This window comes from Camelina sativa, chromosome 14 (genome assembly GCF_030686135.1).
Source record: "Camelina sativa cultivar CO46 ecotype springtype chromosome 14, ASM3068613v1".
In the NCBI taxonomy this organism is placed as follows: Eukaryota; Viridiplantae; Streptophyta; class Magnoliopsida; order Brassicales; family Brassicaceae; genus Camelina; species Camelina sativa.
This window is the reverse complement of record NC_141893.1, coordinates 34,034,150-34,042,843: the sequence shown is the minus strand read 5'-3', so window position 1 is coordinate 34,042,843 and position 8,694 is coordinate 34,034,150. Positions and strand designations below refer to the sequence as shown.

Sequence of the window (8,694 nt, the reverse complement as noted above, 5' to 3'; positions counted from 1 at the left end):
TGATCTCTATGATTCAAGCCAACAAGTTTCATGGATTGCCAATGGAAGACCCTCTAGATCACCTTGATGAGTTTGACAGAATATGTGGACTCACAAAAATCAATGGAGTGAGTGAAGATGGCTTCAAGTTAAGGCTATTCCCATTTTCCCTTGGAGACAAAGCTCATCTCTGGGAAAAGACTCTCCCTACTGGAGCAATAACCACATGGGATGCATGCAAGAAAGCTTTTCTGGCCAAGTTCTTCTCCAATGCTAGGACAGCTAGGTTGAAGAATGAAATCTCAAGTTTTGCACAGAGAAACAATGAAAGCTTTTGTGAGGCATGGGAAAGATTTAACGGATTCCAAACTTATTGTCCCCACCATGGATTCAGCAATGAGTCATTGCTCAGCACTTTACACAGAGGAGTTTTACCCAAGATTAGGATGCTACTTGATACAGCCTCCAATGGAAACTTTCTCAACAAGAATGTGGAAGAAGACTGGGAGTTAGTAGAAAATCTTGCTCAATCAAATGGTAATTATAATGAAGATTATGATAGAACCATAAGGATCACCTCCACTGATCAAGAGGACAAATATAAGAAATATTTGAAGATGGTCAATGAGAAACTTGACAAGATTCTCCTAAGCCAATCAAAGACCATTCACTTCACTGGAGAAGAAGAAGCTCCAGTCCTAGAAGGAGATAGGGAGTTTGCTGAGTTGTGCTACATGAAAAACCAGGGAGGATTCAAAGGTTACAACCAAGGAGGATTCAAGAACAACAATCTATCTTATAGGAGTAACAATGTGGCCAACCCACAAGATCAATTCTATCCTCCTCAACAACCTCAACAACCTCAACAGCAGCAAAACTATATACCCAAGCAGCAACAACAAGTGTTCCAGCCCCAATTGTGTCCCCACCAGGGTTTCAGACTAACCAAGGCCAGGAACAAGACTTAAGAGCTATGATGCAACAGTTGTTGGTTGGGTAAGCCAATGGAAAGATTGAGGAGGCTAAACAATTTGCTGAGTTAAACCAAAGGTTAACTTCACAGTATAATGATCTCAATATGAAGTTTGAAGGTCTGAATTCAAGAATGAAGTATATGGAGGGCAATGTAGCCTCTACTTCAGCTCCTAAGCCTAACCAACTCCCTGGAAAAGCTGTTCAAAATCCAAGAGAATTCACTGCTACGGCCATTCATGTTTATGGAGAAGACGTCACTGAGGACAGTGAAGTCCAAGTTTTGGGGGGATTCATCAGTTACTGAAGCCCCAAGTGACGTTTGTGCAAAGCAAATGGAGTACGACATTGCACTCGACCCCGAACTCGAACTGCCACTCGACCGAGTGCACACTCGAGTGGTCGATCGAGCTGAAGACTCCGAAGCTGTCAAGCCTATTAAGTACATTCCTCCTGCTTACAAACCTCCTCTACCATTCCCAGGACGTTTCAAAGCACAGAAGATTAAGGAACTAAGGGAAATCATTGAGAGAAAGGAAATGATGGCTTTGCAACAAGAGGATGAGAAAGGTTTGAAGGAAGAAGCTGTGATTGAGAAAAAAGAGGAAGTAATGGCTATAAAAGAGATCATCATTGCTTATTAAGAAGAAGAGAGAGGACCTGCCTTGGAACAGTATGATCCATACCCTCTCTATAAAATTTTTTTGCTTGACTTGTCAAAGAAGAGGGATGAAGATCAAGATGAAAAGGATCTTGAAGACCTTGGAGGAGTGATCATTCCAATTAAGCTTGAGGATCCTGGTCCATTCTATCTGCCTTGCTCACTTAGCTATCTTCACTACAACCAGTGCCTATGTGACTTGGGAGCCTCTATTAGTGTGATGCCTTACTCTATAGCACAAAAGCTTGGGCACACTGAATTCAAGTCCACCAACCTTCACATTTACCTAGCTGATGGGTCAAACAAGGAGGTAGTTGGTAAGTTGGAGAATATTCCAGTCAAGATAGGGAAGGCAAGGGTTCATACTGATTTTGTGGTTCTAGAGATGGGTAAGGAGCCTGAAGATCCTATCATTCTAGGGAGGCCATTCTTAGCCACTGTTGGAGCCATTATAGATGTCAAGGAAGGACTTGTGACCCTGAACATTGCTGAGGATATAACTATGAAGTTTAAAATCTATAACCCAACCAACCTTCCTACCATTGATGATCAACCTTTCACTATTAAGGATAAAGGAGGTCATAAAGTTTTAAGTGAGATGGAAACTCCAAAGGCTAAGCTCAATCTTCAGGAAGATTCAGTAGAAAGCTTAAGAGTTTAGTTCAAGAGTTGACTGGCATGGTGAAGGATCTCCAAGTCAAACTAAACAAGAGGTCTTTGAGGAGAGCAAGACCAAGGCTCAAAATCAAGAAGAAATATGGTTTATGTGTTAAGGGTGAAGTGATCAAGGATCAACTTTACAGTGATCAAGAGGTTCCAGGGAGAATTTCATCACCTCCTTGGTATCTAGACCAGGCTTAAGAAGGCAACCAAAGTCAAGCTTAGTGACTCTAAACAAGCTCACTAGGGAGGAAGTCCCTAAGGTATCCTTTGTAAATATGCTTTATTTTCTTAGTAGTTTTGATGTGTTTTCTTTTATGTTTGTGTTAGGCAGGCCTTTCAATAAAAGTGTAGATGAGTATGGAGAGATTTGGACTTGGGGAAGGAGATTCGCAAGCCCACTCGACCAGCCCACGAGAGGTACTCGACCGAGTTGGCAAAGGTGTAAGGCCCATTCGTTTCTCATTTCTCTAGAATGATCGAATGGAGGGAAGACAAAGAAGAAAATTTTGAATTTTCAAAAATTGGTCAAGGAGCTCGACCACGTGCTGGTCGAGTGTGGGGTCGAGTGACAGCCAAAAAGCAAGTCAAAGATTCCCAATTCAAATTTGAATGTTTTGTTCGAAAATGTCTTCAAGGATTAATAGGAAGTCTCAACAAGCGGCTGCAAGCTCCATGGAACGTCGTGATGCTCACCTTGAATCAAGAGGAGAAGCTGGAAGAACCACTCGACGCCTCACTCGAGCAAGCACTTGACCGAGTGGTGGTTCGAGTGGCCGATCGAGCCAGATGCCGAGTTCAAGAAATCAGTCAGTTGAGGAAGATCCTGAGAGAACTGAAGTGAAGAAGAAAGGGAGCCAACTCTTAACGAGTTCATGAGGAGGCACAAGACCAAAGGGAAGAGGCCAGCAGTTGAGGTTGAACAAGAGGAGATTGAAAGTGAAAGTGAGGAAGAAAGTGAAGAAGAAGAGTTAGAGGATGATGGGGAAGCAGAATCATGTGGATTGACAAAGAGGCAACTCTATGAAGCCTTCATGAGAATGGAGTTCTTGGGAACTAGGTATCCACACAAGGAAACCTTGGAGAAGCTAGCCATTGATGGAGATGTGGAGTATCTCTTTGAGAAGAGCAACTTAACCAAGTTCATGGGGCTTTGCATGGAGGGTTACAAAGAGGAAAGTTGTGAGTTTCTAGCCACAGTCAAACTGCACACATATGCAAGGAAGGATGATGAGTTTGGAGCTGGTCACATTGCTTTCACAATCAAGGGGAAGAACTATGAGCTTTCATTGAAGAAGATAGCAAATGTGTTTGGTTTTGAAGTTGGGAGTAATAGGAACTTGATGATACCAAGAGAGGAGCTCTATGCCATTTGGGAAACCATTGGAGACAACATCACCTATTCATCCTCTAAGACAAAGAGTTCAAAGATAAGAAGCCCAGTCCTAAGGTACTTCCACAAGGCCTTAGCAAACACCTTCTTCGCTAGGAAGGAGACTGGAAATCTCAATGAGGGTGAGCTTAAGTTAATTGACATGGCTCTCAATGGAGTCATCTTTGAGGCAATAAATGGAACCATCATTCTTGGGACCACTGTGGAGACTGACCTTGCAATGGTGCTCATTGACCACATGATATATTTAAGAAGTTGGGTGGGCAAGTTGCAAAACAAAGGTTCTAGGGGAGCACTAACCATTGGGGGCATCATCACTCCCATTCTACAAGCTGCCAAAGTTCCACTTAGAGGAGAAAGGGTCTCACCAAGATGGATTGACTCAAGCTACCTCACTTCCACTCTCATATTAGCCAAGGAGATGCATCAAGGAAATTACATTTTCAACTTTGAGCTTCCAACAGTTGGGAAAAACAGTTGATCCTACCTAACCAAGAGCTCACCACCATTCAAGAAGGAGCCAACATTGACTTTTGGCCAGCTGATGAGTTCTTGTTTGATGGGATAGTTCAACCTAGAGTTGATGAAGCTGGAGATGTACAAATGGCTGATGGGGAGGAGCAATTTTATTTTGAAGATTATGAGCCCAACCCAAGAGATAGTAGAGGGGTGAGAGAGACTAGCAAAAGGTTGACTCTCCTTCAAAAGTGGAGCAAGTGGCATGGGAAGAGGTTTGATAAGCTTAAGAAGAAGGTGACCAATATGGCTAAGTCCATTAAGGGCCTAAAGAAGGAGATTGCTGAGCTGAAGAGTGCAAACTCATCACCAAGCCATTCAAGCCCCTTGAGGAGGAATAGCTCAACTAGAGCACTCTCAAGAGTTGCAAACCCTGTGGAACCAGCTAGAGCTTCAATGTACGAGCCAAATCAGAGGAAGAGGAGTTTAAGTAGCCGAGAACAACAATTTTCGAGGCACTCGACCGGGTCACTCGAGCACCCACTTGACCGAGCACCCCAGATGCACTCGGCCGAGTTCCAGCCAAGATCACCTTATGGCTTCCCACCTCCAGCTGCTTATCCAAGATATCCAGGTTACCCTCCCATCCCACCCCAGTACTTCATGGATCCAGCAATCTACCAGCAGTTCTACCAGCAACAAGATCAGGATTTTGACATCCGCAACCCAGCTCGACCCCCCCCCCCCACTCGAGCACGTACACGACCGAGTCCCGGTCGATTCCCATCGTCGAGCTGCCCCAATCTCCACCTCCAAGTCATCAACAAGACCCCAACTACACTTTTGACAGCATGCAAGAGGATGTGGACAGTTTCTTCTCCAATCCTTAAGGTACCACTATCACTTTCCCTTATAAATACCATTGCATTTGATATTTTGTTTTGTTTTTAATCTTAAATCCTCTTACAAATTTCTTTCACACAGAGGACTGTGTGATTTAAGTTTGGGGGAGGGTTTGAGATAGCATTTGATATTTTGTTTTATGTTCTTATTTCAAATTTTTAGCATCATCATGTTAGTATTTGCATAGCATCTAAGACATAGAAAAACCCCTAAAAATTTGAATTTTTTTGCAAAATTTTTTATAAAAAATGAGTGTTCATGTAGTTTGAATTGCATATTAGGATCTTGTTTAGCATGTTTCATGTAGGATTGTATAATATTTGCATTAGGGATTTATGATGAGCTTTGCCTTGTTAGCTTGTTTTATTCACTAGACTAGGATCAATGCCCAAGTTAATAGTAATTTGATGCTAGTTGAGTGGTTAGAAGCATAAGATTGAACCAAGCCTTGAATTCCTGCATTGCATTTGGTCTAAATTGAAGCATGTTGTGATTTGATGCCATTTCCTATTTATAAGAACCTAATATTGACTTGCAATTATCAGTTTGTGCATTGCTTTAAACTCATGGATACCATATACATATTTGGATCATCTTTCTCCTTTTTACCACTCTTGTTGATCCAAGTAGCTGATTGAATCATTAAAAAAATCAGTTTCCAATACCTTTAACCAACCATTCTTTCAAGCCATGTTTATTCTTGTGTGTGTGAGGCCTATTTTTGGGATTGAGCTTGGTAGAAAGTGTTAGGTTTGGACTGACAAGAGTAAAGCCTTGTGTAGTTCTAGTTTGCATTCTTCAAGCTAGATAGGACTAGGTGGTTCACTTGTTGGGTTTGGGACTTGGCTGCTATGAAAAGAAAAGAGGAAAAAGAGAAAGAAAAAGGGTAGAGTCTTTAAGAGGAGAATGTGTTTAAGTAAAACTCTAGTGAAAGGATGGGAAGTAAAAAAAAATTGTTGAAGATGGTTCTAGTTAAAGAAAGGAAAAGAAAGAAAAGAAAAGTCTAGCAAAATGCTTATATGTCTTAAGAATAAGAAGAAAAAGAGAACCAGAGCAAAATAAGAAAGAATTCCCCATCTCACTAGAAAGATCAAATAAGAAACCTCTCCTAAGACTTGAAAAACCAAAAGAGAAAAGGGTGAAAGAGAAGAGAAGAAGTTAAAGGGTAGCACTAGGATCATTTGGGTTTAGATTGATAGGATGAATTCTTTGGGTGCCTTTGGGTAGACAAGGTTTTGTTCTTGTATGTGTCTAAGTGTTCTTACCTTTAGCATTCTTCTAAAGCTCAATCCATTTTTATGAGAGAACCTTGATATTGAAAAGCCCCATTCTAAAAAGAGACCACCATTGTCTCAAAAACCTTTATCTCCAAGCCAAATGAGTTTAAGCATTGCATAGAATTGATTCATGTTCTTGATTAATGAATGTTAAAGGAAATGGTTGATTTGAATGCATGTGGATATCTAAGGCTCAAATAAATAAAGGTTGTGATATGCTTGTCTAAAATTTTTTAAGTACAGCTCATTCAACTTGCATCATAGTACTAGTAACTTGGACATTGATTCTAGATGGTATATTTGTAAGCTTTAGGAGCTGAGATCCCACTTTCAAACCTCACCTACCTTCTTATGTCTTGATTATTTGTTTGAGGGCAAGCAAAGACTAAGTTTGGGGGTGTTGATGTTCATATATTTCACCATGTTTTCCCTTAATATATTCACATCTTTTGCATCCTTTGCTATCCTTTTTGATCATTATTGCATAGTTTTAGGATTGTTCTTGCATTAGAGTATAGTTGCATTGCATTTGCATTTTCTCTTGCATAAACAGGTGATTTTGGAGCCTAAGAAGCATGGATGCAATGCTAAGGAGAAGTGAAGCAATCAAGAGGAGAAAGCAAATGAGCTAAGGCTGAAGAACCAAGGTCCGTAGTCCAACTCGACTGCCCACTCGACCAGACACTCGACCTTGTGCTGAGAGGGAATCGACCGAGTGGGATGATCACAAGAGGAGCCAACTCGACCGGTCACTCGACCGAGCACCAGGTCGAGTTGGTCGAGCCGCCTGGCTATTTTGTCTTTTAGCGTTTTTAGGGCTTCCACTACTTTTTCTATATAAAGGCTTGTACCTGCAGCCACCAAAGTGTGCAGCTTTTTAGAATAGTCAAAAAACCTAGTTTTTACTCTTTTTGGAATTATTCCTTTTGCACTTTTATTTTCTTAAGATCTTGTACTTCTTTTAAGGGAGAAAAGACTAGATTCTTCAATATTGTTGGTTTCATAACTTTCTTAATATTGAGAATTCGAGTTTGATTCTTTCTCCAATATTGTAGATCTTTGTTTTATCTTTCTAATGATGCAAGTTTCAGTATTTTATGGGTTTTTTGACTTTGTTCATCATGTGTTCTTGTGAGTAGTTCTCTAGGATCTTGAGGATGGGTTAGGCTGGATTATGTTTGTGGTTTGTTTGATTTGGTCAAGCTTGATTGTTGTAGATATTTTCTAGGCTAGATGTTCTTAATGTTGATCCTATAACTGAGAGGGTAGGGTTTGATTTCAAGCATCTTAGCATCACACCAATGTTTAAGAAGCATAAATAAGGCTAGATCTAGAGTTTATCATTAGGCTTGGTAAGAGATTAGGAGTCTTGTTTGATATTTGACATATTGCTTAATGCCTGCTTGTGTAGATTCTTTTCTTTGTGAGAACAAGTCTAGAAATATATGAGCTTGATTGTTTCTTGCCATGAGAGTGGATTAAACATGTAATAGAATAATATTGTCTATAGATTAGCTCAAGTTGTTTGAGGTTTGTTGACCAAGTTAGATAACCACAATCATTAGTCCAGCCCATGAATCCCTCCTCAAGACGTTCCTTGTTTATTTATTTCTTAGTCTTAGTCTTACTGCTTGCTTGTTGTTTGATTCGCTTTTGTATTGCTCTGTTTTTCTTGTGTTGCTCTGTTTTTACGTTTTAGTCCAGCTCGACCCTGCACTCGATCTACACTCGATCGAGTGCTTGCTCGAGTTCATCCCCAGAACTTGTGTTTATGATTCACGTTTGTCCTGTCTCATTTCCTGTTTCATTCTAGTTGCATTTCTGTAGCATTCACTTAGTATCCTGTTCATTACCTGTCTTGCATATTAGTTCATTTCTTGCATTACTATAGTTTCTATCTCTGTTCTAGTTTCATTATAGCTTTGATTTGTCTGTTTTATTTGCATTTAGTACCCTGTTTTAGTTGTTTTTACTTTATGCGTTTCATATTTCATCAATAGGTTGTTAGTGACAAACATCTTTAATATTTGGCTTGACTTAGACATAGATGCACATCCTGATTGCTTGCAAACACTCAAATTGGATTGACACCTCTTGTACTACAACAACACAAGGGGAATTGAAACACCCTGCCATCCATTCATCATTCATAAGTCATCATTCCATACATCTTCACCATACACCAAACATATGTGTTTCAATAAAATAAATAAATAAGGAGATAAAGGTTCCCCCTGACGTAACCCTCTCTGTGGCTTAATATATCCTCTAGGCTGACCATTTATAAGAACCTGATACGAAACGGAGGATACACACCACATAATCAAGGAAATCCTTTTTCTATCGAAACCCATTTTAGCCATTATCGATTCCAAAAAATCCCACTCAACACG

General features: G+C 40.3%; 1 non-coding gene across 1 annotated transcript; it reads right to left on the bottom strand.

The window, feature by feature from the left end:
• Positions 1 to 263: 263 nt before the first annotated feature.
• LOC147928999 (small nucleolar RNA R71) lies at positions 264 to 370 on the bottom strand. The gene has a single exon (XR_015581123.1). It is a non-coding gene; the product is annotated as a small nucleolar RNA R71 (small nucleolar RNA).
• Positions 371 to 8,694: the final 8,324 nt, after the last annotated feature.